Source organism: Macaca nemestrina, chromosome 5, assembly GCF_043159975.1.
Source record: "Macaca nemestrina isolate mMacNem1 chromosome 5, mMacNem.hap1, whole genome shotgun sequence".
Taxonomy (NCBI): Eukaryota; Metazoa; Chordata; class Mammalia; order Primates; family Cercopithecidae; genus Macaca; species Macaca nemestrina.
The window spans coordinates 2043978-2059492 of NC_092129.1; the positions used below are offsets into that span (position 1 = coordinate 2043978).

General features: G+C 37.3%; 1 protein-coding gene and 1 long non-coding RNA gene across 17 annotated transcripts in view; one reads left to right on the plus strand and one right to left on the minus strand.

Moving 5' to 3' along the window:
* The window catches only part of LOC105487638 (WD repeat domain 27), a 304221-nt gene that overhangs the window by 173111 nt on the left and 115595 nt on the right, over positions 1-15515 (plus strand). The gene's annotated exons all lie outside the window — the stretch shown is intronic.
* The window catches only part of LOC139363255 (uncharacterized), a 54581-nt gene continuing 39493 nt past the window's right edge, over positions 428-15515 (minus strand). Inside the window, exon 3 of the long non-coding RNA XR_011623224.1 lies at positions 428-502. This is a non-coding gene — a long non-coding RNA (uncharacterized lncRNA). The remainder of the gene's footprint in view (positions 503-15515) is intronic.

The following is a 15515-nucleotide window of genomic DNA, read 5'->3' on the forward strand; positions in this document are numbered from 1 at the left end:
GATCGCGCTGCTGCACTCCAGCCTGGGCAAATGAGTGAAACTCCATCTCAAAAACAAAACAAAACAAAACAAAAAAACTGTTTAATGTTACAGAATTCTCCTCACCTGCCCTGTGCACCTGCTGTGATTTCATGTCATTTGCAGACCATAGGTAGAGCAGAGAACACTCAGCGAGCTGGATGCTTGGGTGCTTCTGGGAAACAAACTGTGTTCTGCAGGAGTCTGTTGCACATCTGCTGTCTGCCAGGAAGTATTTGACAAGTTACTGAATTGTCTTTCTCTTATCCAAATGTTTCCGTTCCTCAGATGGATTGGAAGCAGTGTTTGCTCCCCAATGTCCATGGGATTAAGATATAATTGTCTTTAGTTTCGAAAGGCAGTAATCTTCACTGGTTTAAGGAAATAATCAACATGAATGAAGTCCAGTAAAAAAAAAAAAAAAAAATGAAGATTCAATGTCATTCTTAATTCTAGAAAAGCTCCTTGCTTCCTAACTCTGGACCTAAGAAAACAAGAAAACCAGCATCAATTCACTTATTGAAATGCTAACATCAAGAGGGTGTATTTTTATGTACAAAATGTAATCCATATGTCCATTCATTCAACAAATATTTAATGAGTGCCATGAAAACAGGTGAACAGGGCTGACCAAGATTCTGTTTTCATAGACCTTAATCTAGTGAAAAACACAGGCAACATGTCAGGCAGCGCTAGGTGCTGTGGCAGAAACGGTAGAATTTGATACAAAGTCACTGCTGTGTTTGGGAGGCTGAGATCTGACCAGACATCAGCTTTTTAACATGAGGAAGGACATGGATGCATCTCAGACATGAGATGTGCATGCATGAATGTTAGGAAAGTTTACGATGATTCTTAGAAATGTAATCTCTAATCACAGAATTTAGACCTATGCCTCTTGTTAAATTTAGAATTTAGCCTTTGGTAATGGATGCATTATTTTCATTGAGTTTACAGAAGGGAGAGGTTCGATGCTCTGTGAGTGAGGGAGGGTAGAGAGGCACCGGCCTCAAGAAGGCTGAGCTGCTGCTGGGCAGTGCTGCATTATACCAGCCATAAACATTGGTCGCCTCCATGCACTGTAGCCTCCCACATAACGTGGGTGAGCCAGTGAAACCACAGAATCATCCCAAAGGCTGTGTTATGCTTTCATACAGTTGAGGCCATTTATGTCTCCTCCTAAAACGTACACAGTCACGCATACTGAGGAGCAGAGGTCGGGAGGCCCTCGTGTGTGCAGCTTGCGGAAAACAGAGCAGCATTTGTAAATGTTGATACATAGAACAAGAAACTTACCAAAGGAGGGATAAGAAAAAAGGCAGGTCTCTAAAATTAGTCACTGAGGACTTGTTTTCATCTCTTTTTTGAAAGGTCATGGGGGTTTCTCTTGAGCTAGAATGGAGGCAATTTGTGCAGTGCATGGACCAATCAGTGTGAGGGTACCTGAGTTTCCAATGACATATTTGCAACTGTTTGTGTTCATAGCTTTTGAGCTATGGCCATGGAAGATGGTTCATATTATATTTAATGGTTGTTGATCCAGTATCTGGCCAGTGGAAGATATTTGTTCCTGATGGTCTGGCAGAGCTTTCGGCTCTGCAAACACTCATTGCCGTGGCTTCCAGCCCGAGCACATTGTGGTCACATCGCAGGAATGTGACAGTTGGACTGTAATTTTAGTTCTGCTCAATTTCTTTGTAAATGATTTATAAACCCAACTTGAAAAATTAGTCTTTAAATAGGTTGCAGCATTTTAGTTATACTCAACACATAGGATTCCTATTACACATCTAATTCTATTATTTCTAGTTATGGCACGGTGCTAATGAAGTTTGTGAATTACAAAAATATGGCAACTATTTTTTTTTTCATTCAAAGATAAATGACCTTAAAGTAAACAATTAAATAATACCAAGGGAAAAGATACAATGTAATATATAAAACCCCACAATGTAAAAGCTTATGCAAATTTTGAAGTATTTGTGCTTATAGTATTCTAACAGATATTTTAAATGGTGGTCCATTTGAATGAGCCTGTCCAAAACATGTTTATTTCAGTTATTTACTGAAAGACAAGCTAGAGTTGATTAAAAAGTGAAGCATAACTCTGATTTAATGAGTGCAGTTTGGCCATTTAAAAAACCCTCTATTCTTAGTAGAGTCTTTGTAGAATATGCATTTATTTTATTGGAAATGTAAGATGCAGATACAGAAAAATAATATGTTGGTGTAATTATTTTTTAACTTCAGAAATATTATTTCTAAATGTTTTCTTACTTTTTAAAGGGACAACATATTTTGGAAAATAGAAACTATAAATAGACAAAACAAAGGGAACAAATGAAGAGAAAAAACACAATAGCTTATTAGCATTAGCTGCCCCACCCCACAGAGGTAACTTACCACTGTTAACATGGTAGCATGTAAACTTCATTCTCTCCCTGAATGTGTGGGTGTGTATGTGTCTCTTTACACATATATGCACACACACACAGTAAAATGAGATTCTAGTGCAAATACTATTAACCTGATTTTTCACCTATTTAGTTTTGATGGTTGCATATAATTCTTTTATGTGGGTGCACCATAATTTATCTGATTCATGTTCTAGTGTACGTTCAGGTAGCTTCCAATTTATGTTACAAATATATACCACACTATGATAAGCATCTCTGTAAACACATTTTTATATTAGGGTGAGTATTTTCTCTTAATACTCTTTAGCAGTGTAACTGCTGAGTCAGTGTCTTCACTGTTTAATAGCTTTTGATACATATTGCCAATTTTTCTCCAAAAAGTTTGGGCCAACATGTGTATCTTCTAATAGAGTGTGAGCAAACTATCTGTCTACATCAAACAATAAAAATTATTTTAGGCCAGGTGCAATGGCTCACACCTGTAATCCCAACACTTTGGGAGGCTGAAGCGGGCAGGTCACTTGAGGCCAGGAGTTCAAGACCCACCTGGCCAACATGGTGAAACCCCGTCTCTACTGAAAATACAAAAATTAGCCAGGCCTGTTGGCCCATGCCTGTAATCCCAGCTATTTGGGAGGTCGAGGCACAAGAATCTCTTCAACATGACAGGCAGAGGTTGCAGTGAGCCAAGATTGTGCCACTACACTCCAGCCTGGGTGACAAAGCAAAACTCTGTCTCAAAAAATATACATATTATTTTAAAGATGTTTGTTAACACAAGTCACAGTTGTTTGCCCAGGCTGGATGGGCCTAGGAGAGAAAGTGACCTATATTTCCCCTTCTTATGGATGGAGCCACTCACTTCCTGCCTGAAAAACCCAGAGTAGGGACTTCTCTGGATCAGAAAGGGTTTCAGTTGTTAGGCAGCAAAAAATGGAATCATATTTAGTATACTGGGCATTTGTATTTCATTTTTTGTTTATTCTCTGTTTAAGTGAATTTTTTCATTGAAATACTCTTTTTTTCAGTAATGCCTTTCCATATGTTATGAAAATAATTTTTCAGTTGGTCATATTGTAAAAAGTCCTCAGATCTATTTTTATTATTAGATGTAGAAGAACTTTTCCCTATATAACATATTTATTAATATGTTTCTAACTTTACATTGCACATTTATGTAATTTGTTCTTACTTACATATATATGTGTGTGTGTGTGTGTGTGTGTGTGTGTGTGTTTGAGACAGAGTCTTGCTCTGTCGCCCAGGCTAGAGTGCAGTGGCACAATCTCGACTCACTGCAAGCTCCACCTCCCAGGTTCACGCCATTCTCCTACCTTAGCCTCCCAAGTAGCTGGGACTACAGGCACCCATCACCACACCCAGCTAATTTTTTGTATTTTTAGTAGAGACGGGGTTTTACCATGGTCTCGATCTCCTGACCTCGTGATCCACCCGCCTCGGCCTCCCAAAGTGTTGGGATTACAGGCGTGAGCCACCACGCCTGGCCTATTCTTACATATTTTAAATTTTATTTGGAACTTAATCCTTGTGGATTATATTTGCGTGTATGGTATTGTGTAAGGCTATTACCCATTTTTCTCTCTAAAGATTAGTGAGGTACCCAGTTAGGAATCATTTCTTCCTTACTAATTTGAAATGCCAAATTTGTCATATGACAAATTTTAGGTATTATTTGGTCTATTTCTTAACATTGTTTTTCATTTCAAAAACAGTCTATCAATTTTGGTTATGTAGCTTTACCATAAATATTTCTCAATGTCCTTTTAAAAATCTTTTACTTAGCTGACGTTTTACAAAATTTATTGTACACATTTTAATATATGCTCCTATCACCAGCTTAAACCAGTAACACCCAGCCAATCCCTTTTCATCTGCCCCAGCCCCATTACAAAATTATTTTGAAGTAAATCTCAAATAGCATTTCATCTGTAAATATTTTATTATGTATTTCTATTAGATATTTTTATTAGGATATAATTTACATGACTTAAAATTCATCATTTTTAACTGTGCCGTTTCCTTGGTTTGAATGTATTCATATGTTGTGCAGCCATTACCACTGTCTAATTCTGGGACACTTCCGTCACCCTGAAAAGAAACCCTGTACCTATTAGCAGGCAGTCCCAATTCCCCACTTCTGAATCGTCTAGAAACCACTGGTCTAATTTCTGTTTCTATGGATTTCTAAGTATTTCATTTAAGTGACATCTTACAATATGTGGCCTTTTGTGTCTGACTTCTTTTACGCAGCCTAATGTTCTCAAGGTTTGTGTTATATCGTGTATTAGTACTTCATTTTTATGGCTGAAAAAATTCCATCATATGGATATACCACAGTTTATCCATTTATCTGTTGTAGTATTTTGGAGTTGTTTCCACTTTCTGGCTATAGTGAATAATGCTGTTGTGAAGATTTATTTACAAGTTTTTGTGTAAAAATATCTTTTCGATTATTTGTCTATATCTAGCAGTGGAATTTCCGGGTCGTATGGCAATTCTATGTTTAACTGTTCGAAGAATTGCTAAACTTTTATACCAGTGGCTACATTATTTTACATTCCCACTAGCCATGTATAAGGGTTCCAGTTTCTCTACATCTTTGCCAACACTTACTTTCCATTTAAAGTATAACTATTCATGCAGAGTGGCACCTCAAGGTTTGATTTGCATTTCCATAATAATTAATGATGTTGAATATCTTTTCATATGTTTCTTGGCTATCCGCATATCTTCTTTGGAGAAATGTCTATTCAAATTATTTGCCCATTTTAAAATTGGGTTATTTGACATTTAATTTTTAGCTTTAATAGTTCTTTATTTATTCTGAAGAATATATATTCAACTCATATCAAATATATAACTGGCAACTATTTTCTTTCATTCTGTGGATTTTTTCATTTTCCTTATATCTTTTAGTAAGCAAAATTTTAATTTCATTTATTTTTTTGGATACTTATTTTATCCTATTTTATTTTTATTTATTGTTTTGAGACAGAGTCTTGCTCTGTCACCCAGGCTGGAGTACAGTGGCGCAATCTCAGCTCACTGCAACCTCTGCCTCCCGGGTTCAAGCAATTCTCCTGCCTCAGCCTCCCGAGTAGCTGGGACTATGGGCGCCCACCACCAGGCGTGGCTAATTTTTGTATTTTTAGTAGGGGTGGGGTTTCACCATGTTGGCCAGGCTAGTCTTGAACTCCTGACCTCAAATGATTCACCTACCTCTGCCTCCCAAAGTGCTGGGATTAGAGGTGTGAGCCACCGTGCCTGGCCTCGGATGCTTATTTTAGATGTCACATCAAAGAATCATTTGCTAAAGCCAAGATCATGAAAATTTACTCCTATGTTCCAAGAGTTTTATAGCTTTAGCTCTGATATTTAGGCCTCTGATCCATTTGCACATAATGGATTATTGTAAATGATAGCCACCTTACTGCCCTGTCCAGCACTAGGTCTTATTTCTTCCATGCAGTGGTACACTTGTGCCCGTTAATTGATTTCTCATCATTCTCCTGCCCTTCTCAGCCTCTAGTAACCACCACTCTATTCTCTGTCTGTCTTCATGAGATCCACTTCTTTTTAGCCTCCACATATGAGGGGGAATATGTAGTATTTATGTTTTTGTGTCTGGCTTGTTTCACTGAATGGCTTCCATTCCATCTATGTTGCTGCAAGTGGCAGGATTGCATTCTTTGTTTATGGCTGAACAATATTCCATTGTGTATCTATACCACATTTGCTTTAAATAGTCCATTGTGTATATATACCACATTTTCTTTACCTATTCATCCACTGATGGACATTTATATCGATTCTATATTTTGGCTATTGTGAACAGTTCTGTAATAAACATGAGAGTGCACATATCTCTTTGACATACTGATTTAGATATATACCCAGTAGTGGATGGCTGCATCATCTATATGGTAGTTCTGTTTATAATTTTTTTTTGAGGAACCTCCATACAATTTTCCATAGTGGCTGTGCCAATTTATATTCTCAACAACAGTGTATTAGGGTTCCTCTTTTTCTACATCCTTGCCAACATATGTTATTCCTTGTCTTTTTGATAAAAGCATTGTAACTGGGGTGAAATGATATCTCATTGTGGTTTTAATGTACATTTATCTGTTGATTAGTGATATTGAGCATGTTTTCATATACCTATTAGCTACTTGTATGTCTTCTTTTGAGAAACATCTATTCAGATTTTTAAAAATTGGATTTAATTTTTTTTACTATTGTGCTGCTTCAGCTTCTTATATATTCTGGTTATTAATCCCTTGTCAGATAGATAATTTGCAAGTATTTTCTCCCATCCTCTGGGTTGTCTCTTCACTTAATGTTTCACTTACTGTACAAAAGCTTTCTACCTTGATGTCATTCCATTTGTCTATTTTTGCTTTGGTTGCCTGTGCTTTTGCGATTTTACACAAAAAAATCTTTGCCCAGACCAAAATCCTTGAGCAGTTGCCCAATGTATTCTTCTAGTAGTTTCATAGATTCAGGTCTTGGATTTAAGTCTTTAATCCATTTTTATTTGATTTTTATATATGAGGAGGGATAGAGGTCCAGTTTCATTCTTCTGAATATGGTTATTCAGTTCTCCCAGCATCATTTATTGAAGAGACTCTCCTTTCTTCATTGTAACTTTTTGCTGCCTTTGTCAAAAATGAGTTGGCTATAAATATTTGGATTTATATCCGCGTCTCTATTCTGTTTCATTGCTCTATGTGCCTATTTTTATGCCAGTTCAATGCTGATTTGGTTACTATAAATTTGGAGGATATTTTGAAGTCAGGTGAGTGTGACACCTTACCTTCAGCTTTGTTCTTTTTGCTCAGGATGACATTGGCTATTTGGAGTCTTTTGTGAGTCTATATAAATATTAGAAAATGTTTTCTTATTTCTGTGAAGAATTTCACTGGAATTTTAATAGGAATTGCATTGAATCTGTAAGTTACTTTGGGTAGAATTATTTTAACAATATTAATTCTCCCAATCCATGAGCGTGGAATATCTTTCCATTTTAAAATGTCCTCTTCAGTTTCTTTCATCATTGTTTTATATTTTTCCTTATTAGATCTTTCACTACATTGGATAAATTGATTCCTAGGCATTTAATATTCTTTGTAGCTATTGTAATGGGATTGCTTTCTTGATTTCTTGTTAAGATTGTTTGCTGTTGGTGTATATAAATACTACTGATTTTTTAAAGTTGATTTTGTATCCTGCAACTTTACTGAATTTATCAGTTCTAAGAGTTTTTTGGTGGAGTTTTTAGGTTTTTCTAAGTATAAGATCATGTCATTTGTGAATGAAGCTAATTAGACTTCTTCCCTGCCTATTATGTCTATTAATTCCTTCTCTTACCTAATTGCTCCGGCCAGGACTTCCAGGCCTATGTGGAAAAAAACATGGTAAAAGTGGAGATTCTTGTTTTGTTCCAGATCTTAGAGGAAAAGGTTTCAATTTTTACTTATTCAGTACAATGTTAGCTGTGGTTTTGTCATATATAGCCTTTATTATTTTGATGTATGTTCCTTCTATACCTAGTTTGTTGAGGGTTTTTTAAATCATAAAAGGATGTTTAATATTATCAAATGATTATCCAACATCTATTGAAATGATGATATAGTTTTTGTCCTTAATTCTGTTGATGTGATGTATCCTGTTTATTAATTTGTATATGTTGGCCCACTCTTGCATCCCCAGGATGAATCCCACCTGACCACAGTGAATGATCTTTTTAATGGGTTGTTGAATTTGGTTTGCTAGTGTGTTGTTGAGGATTTTCACATCTATATTCATTAGGGATATTGGCCTATAGTTTTCTTTTTTTGTTGTGTCCTTGTCTGGTTTTGGTATCAGAGTAATGCTGGCCTCATAGGATGAGTTTAGAAGTATTCTCTCCTCTTCAATTTTATTTAAAAGTTTGAGTGAAATTGGTATAAGTTCTTAATTAAGTGTTTGATAGAATTCAGCAGTGAAGTCAACAGATCGTGGGCTTTTCTTTAATGGAATACTTTTTATTACAGCTGTGATCTCATTACTCATTGCTGGTTTGTTGAAGTTTTCTATTTTTCATAGTTCAGTCTTGATAAATTGCATGTGTCCAGAAATTTATCCATTTCTTCTCTATTTTCCAATTTGTTGGCATATCATTGTTCATAATAGTCCCTAATGATTCTTTGTATTTCTCTGGTCCCAGTTGTTATGTTTTCTTTTGTGTTTCTGATACTGTTTATTTGGATTCTCTCTCTATTTTTCTTAGTCTAGCCAAATGTTTGTCAGTAAAACCAACTTTTCATTTTCTTGATTTTCTTTATTGCTTTTTAAATCTCATTCATTTATTTTTCCTATGATGTTTATTATTTCTTTCCTTCTACTAATTTTGGGTTTGGTTTATCCTTCCTTTCCTCTTTCTTTGAGGAACATTGTTAGGTTGTTTATTTGAAGCCTTTCTACTTTTTTGATTTATGAAGAAAGTTTATTCCTATAAACTTCCCTCTTAGTACTGTTTTTGCTATATCCATAGCTTTTGGTATATTCCATTTTTTAAAGATATTTTTAAATTTTCTTCTTAATTTATTCATTGATCTATTGGTCATTCAGAGGCATGTGTTTAATTTTCATGTTTGTGTATTTTCCAAAGTTTCTCATGTTACTGATGTCTACTTTCATTGTGGTCAGAAAAGATACTTGATATTATTTCTAATTTTTGAATTTGTTGATACTTGTTTTGTCATCTATGATATGATCTATTCTGTAGAAAGTTCCATGTGCTGATGAAAAGAATATGTATTCTGCAGCAGCTGCATGAAATGTTCTGTAAATGACATTTAGGCCTATTTGGTCAAGGGTGTAGCTTAACTCCAGTATTTGTTGATTTTCTGTATGGATGATCTGTTCATTACTAAAAATGGGGTATTGAAGTTCCCTATTATTATTACATTACAATCTATTTCTACCTTTAGATTTATTAATTTTTATATACTTGGGAGCTATGGTGTTGGGTGCATAGATATTTATGATTTTATATCTTCTTGCTGAATTGACCCCTTTATCATTATATAGTGATTTTGTCTCTTTTTACAGTCTTTGATTTGTAGTCTATTATCTGATATAAGTATAGCTACTTTTAATCTTTTTTGGTTTCTGGTTATACAGAATATCTTTTTCCACCACTTCACTTTCAGTCTGTGTGTCTTTATAGAGGAAGTGAATTTCTTGTAGACAGCATGTAGTTGGGTCATGTTTCTTTATTCAGTCAGCCACTCTATGCCTTTTAATTGGAGAATTTAGTCCATTTACATTCATTGTTAGTGTTGATAAGTGAAGACTTACAATTGCCATTTTTTGCTTGTTTTCTGGTTGTTTTGTAACCACTCTCTTCTTTTTTTCTTTCTGTTTTCCTTTGTATTTAAGTGATTTCCTCTGGTAGTATGTTTTAATTTGTTGCTTGTAATTTTTTGTGACTCTATTATAGGTTTTTGCATTGTGGTTACTATAAGGCTTACAAAACACATAGATATAATAAGTTATCTTAAATAAATGACAACTTAGATCACAAAGAAAAAATAGAAACAGAAAAAATACACTCTACATTTTAAACTCCATCTATTTTGACTTTTAGTAGTCTCATTTACATATTTTTTATGTTACCTGTTTCTTAAAAAGTTGCTGTAGCTATTATTGTTTTTGAAATATTTGTCTTTTGGGCTTCATACTATTGTTATGAGTGGATTGAACACCACAATTATAGTAGTAGGACATTTTGGGTTTGTCTCTGCACTTAATTGTATCAGTGGGTTTAATACCTTGAAATGCGTTCTCCTTGCATGTTAGTGTTTTTAGTTTTTTCTTTAGATTGAAGAACTTTCTTTAGCATTTCTTATAGACAGGTAAATTATCTCAGCTTTTGTTTATCTGGGAAAGACCTTGTCTCTTCTTCATATTTGAAAGATAGCTTTATGGAGACAATATTCTTGGATATAAGTTATTTTTTTTTTCTTTCAGCACTTTGAAAATGTCATCCTACTAACTCCTGGCATGTACAATTTCCACTGAGAAGTCTCTTGCCAGATGAGTCGGATCTCCTTTACATTTTATGTACTTTTCTCTTGCTGCTCTTAGGATTATCTCTCTTTCCTTGACGTTTAAGAGTTTGCTTATTATATGCCTTTTGGTAGCTTTATTTGAATGAAATCTGTTTGATGTTCTCTGACCTTCCCTTACCTGGATATTTATCTCTTTCTCAAAGTTTGGCAAGTTTTCTGTTAATATGTCTTTGAATAAGCTTTCTACCTCCTTGTTCTTGTTCAACTTGTTCAATTTGAACACTAATAATTCTTAGATTTTATCTTTTGAGGTAATTTTCTATATCTCATAGGCATTCTTCATTGATTTTCATTTTTTTCTCCTTTGTGTATTTCAGATACCCTATCTTTGAACTCACTGATTCTTTCCTCTGCTTGATCCATGCTGCTGTTGAGAGCCTGTAATGATTTTTTTCAGTTCAGCAAATGTATTTCTCCATTCCAAGATTTTCTTTCTAATCTCTTTGTTAATTTTTTCTGCTAAACTTCTGAATTGCTTTTCTGTATTACCTTGAAGATCACCAAGTTTCCTTAAAACTGCTACTTTGAATTATTCATCAGAGAGTTCACATTATCATCATCTTGTGAGAGTCAGTCACTGGTTCCCTGCTTTGTATGTTTGAGGTAGTCATGGTGCCCTGTTTGCTGTTGTTTCCTGTGGTTGTACATCTGTGTCTTTGTATTGAAGTATTATTTATTCCAGTATTCTCTATCTGGCTTGTTTTGTTTTTTATCAGATATGTTTACTAAAAAATTCTTCGTAATTTACCTTTTAATTTTCTTTTTGTTAAAAACAGTCTGCTATGTTGCTGCTTCCTTTTTGGCACTAGATGGTCCCTTAAGCTCAGGTTTGCTTCAGTTCTAGTAAATAATCAGAGTACCACCTATCCTGAACAACAGAAGTGCCAAAGGGATATCCCAGCAGTGTGGGAAGCTAGCTGGCTATGGTTTCATGCCCTGGGAAGTAGTGGAATAAACCTCCTACAGTATGGTGGTGCTGAACAGCCACTCCAACTTGGTATCTCTTTTTGTCAAGCTACAGAGAAAAATTTCTAGGGTGGGATGGTAGTCCCACTTCCCCCTTTTGTCTCTGGCTGTTCTTAGGGATATTTTTCTTTTTGGGCAATCCTGATGCTTCCCAGGTGTTTAGGCCGGGAGAGGTCGCCCATGAAGTAGTTCAAGATGGTGGGGAAGCTGGTTGTCCACCTCAATCTCACTTTTTTTGTGTGGAGAAACCATGAGTTGGGGGGAAATTTTCCATATACTTCATGCCCAGAAGATGGGGGAAAGCCATCACAGATAAGGAGTCCAGTTTTCTCACTGTTGGCTCAGAATTTTTTCACTTCTCTGTGGCCCCAAGAACTATCTCATCTTCATATTTGAGTTCTGAGATGTTGATGGTGATAATATTGCTGTGTATATTTATATTTGTTTTTGTTGGTTGGGGGGTGATATAGTTTGCATATTCCCACCACCCAAATCTCATGTTGAAATATAATCCCCTACATTGGAGGTAGGGCCTGGTGGGAGGTGTTTGGGTCATGGGGGCAGATCTCTCATGGCTTGGTGCTCTCCTTACAATAGTGGATGAGTTCTCATGAGATCTGGTTGTTTAAGTATATGGCACCTTCTCACTCCCCACTCTCTCTTGCTCCCGCTCTGCCACATAATGTGCCTGCTCCCTGCTTTGCCTTCTGCCATGAATGAAAGCTCCCTGAGTCCTCCTCAGGAGTCAAGAAAATGCTAGTGCCATGCTTCCTGTGTAGCCTGCAGAACTGAGCCAATTAAACCTCTTTTCTTCATAAATTGCCAAGTCTCATGTATTTCTTTTTAGCAATGCAAGAATTAACTAACACAGAAAATTGGTACTGAAGAATGGGGTATTGCTTTGAAGATACCTGAAAATGTGGAAGGGACTTTGGAACTAGGGAACAGGCAGAGCTTGGAAGAGTTTGGAGAGCTCAGAAGAAGATAGAAAGATGAGGGAAAGTTTGGAACTTCTTAGAGACTGGTTAAATGGTTATGACCAAAATGCTGATAGTACTATGGGCAATGAAGGCTGATGAAGTCTCAGATGGAAATGAGGAACTTATTGAGAACTGGAGCAAAGGTCACCCTTGTTATGCCCTAGCAATGCAGAAGTTGGCTGCATTCTGTTTATGCCCTAGGGACTTGTGGAAATTGGAACTTCAGAATGATAATCTAGGGTATCTGGTAAAGGAAATTTCTAAGCAACAAAGTGTTCAAGATGTGGCCTGGCTGCTTCTAACAGCCTTCGGTCAGATGTGGGAGCAGAGAAATGAGTTGAAGTTGGAATTTGTATTGGGATAAGAAACAGAGCATATAAGTTTGGAAAATTTGCAGGCTGGCCATGTGGCAGAGAAAGAAAAAGCATTTTCAGGGGAGGAATTCAAGCAGGCTGCTGAGCAACCACTTGCTAGAGAAATTTGCATAACTAAAAGACAGCCAAGACAATGGGAAAAAGGCTTCAAAGTCATTATAGAGATCTAAGAGGCAGCCCTTCCTTTCATAGCCCCAGAAGCCTAGGAGAGAAGAATGATTTCATGGGCCAGGCCCAGAGCCCCACTGCCCTGTGCAGTCTTGGAACAGTGCTGCCTGCATCTAGGCCTCTCTAGCTCCAGCCACAGCTCAAAGAACCCCAGGTACAGCTTGTGCTGTCACTTAAAAGGGCACAAGCCATAAGCCTTGGTGGCTTCCATGTGGCATGAAGCCTGTAGGAATGCAGAATGCAAGAGTGAAGGAGGCTTGGCCTAGATTTCAGAAGATGTATGAAAAAGGCTGGATGCTAGGCAGAAGCCTGCTGCAGGGGCAGAGCTCCCATATAGAACCTCTACTAGGGCAGTTCAGAGGGGAAATGCAGGGTTGCTAAACCCACAGAGTCCCCAAGAGGGCTCTGCTTAGTGGAGCTGTGGGAATGGGGTACTGCCTTCTAGACACCAGAATGGTAGATCACTGGCAGTTTGCACCCTGTGCCTGGAAAAGCTGCAGGTGCTCAGTTCTAACCTGTGAAAGCAGCCATTTGATCTGAAGCCTGCAAACCCATAGGGGTGGAGCTTCCCAAGGCGTTGGTCATTCACTTCTTGCAGTAGTGTCCCCAGCATGTGGGACATAAAGTAAAAGGAGATTATTTTGGAACTTTAAGATTTAATGACTGCCCTGCTGGGTTTCAAAGTTGCAACAAACTCCAAGTAGGATAAACTCAGTTATCTGTACCTAGAAACATCATAAGCAATGTGCCAAAAGACAAAGATACGATTTTTGAAAGCAGCAAGACATAAGTGCTTTATCACATGCAAGGGATCTTGAATAAGATAATCAATTGATTTCTCATTAGAAACCATAGTGTCTAAAAGGCAATGAGGTCCAATACTGAAAAATAAAAAGTTCAACCAATCATTCTATATCCAGCAAATTGATCCTTCAAAAATATAGAAGAAATTAAGGCATTCCAATATAAACAAAAATTAAGAGGGTCCATTGTTGCCAGAACTTCCTTATAACCAATGCCATAGGGAGTCTTTTGATTTGAATAGAAAATAACTCAAACCCACATAAAGAAATAAAAAATACAAATAAAGGTAACTAAATAAGTAAATATAAAAGATAGTACAAATGTATTTTTGTTGTAACTTTTACTTTTTAAATCTTCTTTAATGCAGGTGCAAAAAGCAATAATTATAAACAATAGTTATAGATTGTCAGTTCCAAAATGATGATGTGGAAGCATTCTGGCTTCACTCCATTCCCCCAGTGGTAGGCTGTTCTTGTGTTGCTATAAAGGAATACCCGAGGCTGGGTAATTTAGAAAGAAAACAGGTTTAATTGGCTCATGGTTCTACAGGCTTTACAGGAAGCATGGTGCTGGTATCTGCTCAGCTTCTGGGGAGGCCTCAGGGAGCTTTAACTCTGGGATGAAGGTGAAGTAGGAGCAGATGTGTCACATGGCAGAGGTGGAGCAAGAGAAAGAGAGTTGGTGGTGGGGAGGTGCCACACAATTAACCAGATCTCTAGAATACTCACTCACCATTGCAAAGACAGCACCAAGCCATGAAGGATCTGCCCCCATGACCCAAACACCTCCCACCAGGCCCCATCTCCAACATTGGAGATTACATTTCAACAGGAAATTTTGGTGGGGACAAAATCCGAACTACATCATTCTACCCCTCCTCCTGCCCAGCCTCAAATCTCGGGTCCTTCTTACATTGCAAAATACAGTCATGACTTCACAGTAGTCCCCCAAAGTCCTAACTCATTCCAGCATTCACTCAGGACAGATGTTTTCCTAAATGCCTGGAACCAACACGTCTTTCAGTCTTTGCTAAGGAGGGGTGTGTGTGTGTGTGTGTGTGTGTGTGTGTGTGCGCACGCGCGCGCGTGTGCTAGGGCAGTTTGCCGCTCTGTCTTACCCTTCATTTATTCACAGAGCCTTCAGAGCCTTCTCAGGTTCTTTGTTAGCATGCCCAGCTCTTGGGGACACACATGGCCTTCTAGATTTCCAGGATGTAATAGAACTTTTAAGCCCTATGGACATGTCCCTTCAGCAGTCTTTCCTCTCAAGGTTTTTGGTTTGTTCATTGTTTTTCCCGAATGTTATCTACCAACAGGAAGCAGCAACTAAAACATTCTTATGTAAATATTTTAGACAAATGTACCCCCACCCCCCCCCCCCCCACCCCAGCAAAATTAGCCCTGGAGGAGTTCTGAGCCAGGGGAGACAAAGACAAGCCTTTTAAGCCAGTCTTCAGGGAGGCATCAGCTAGGTCACAGTAAATTATTGAAGTCTTTGTGAATGAGATCTGTTCTGCTCCATCCAGTACAGGGAATGCAGGTACTTATTTTCATGGCTCCTTTTTGTTGAGCTAGGGAGTTGAAAATGGAGCTGGAGAAAGTCAAAATGCAACAAATCTCATGATCCTTATTTCTTACTATAGCAGATTCA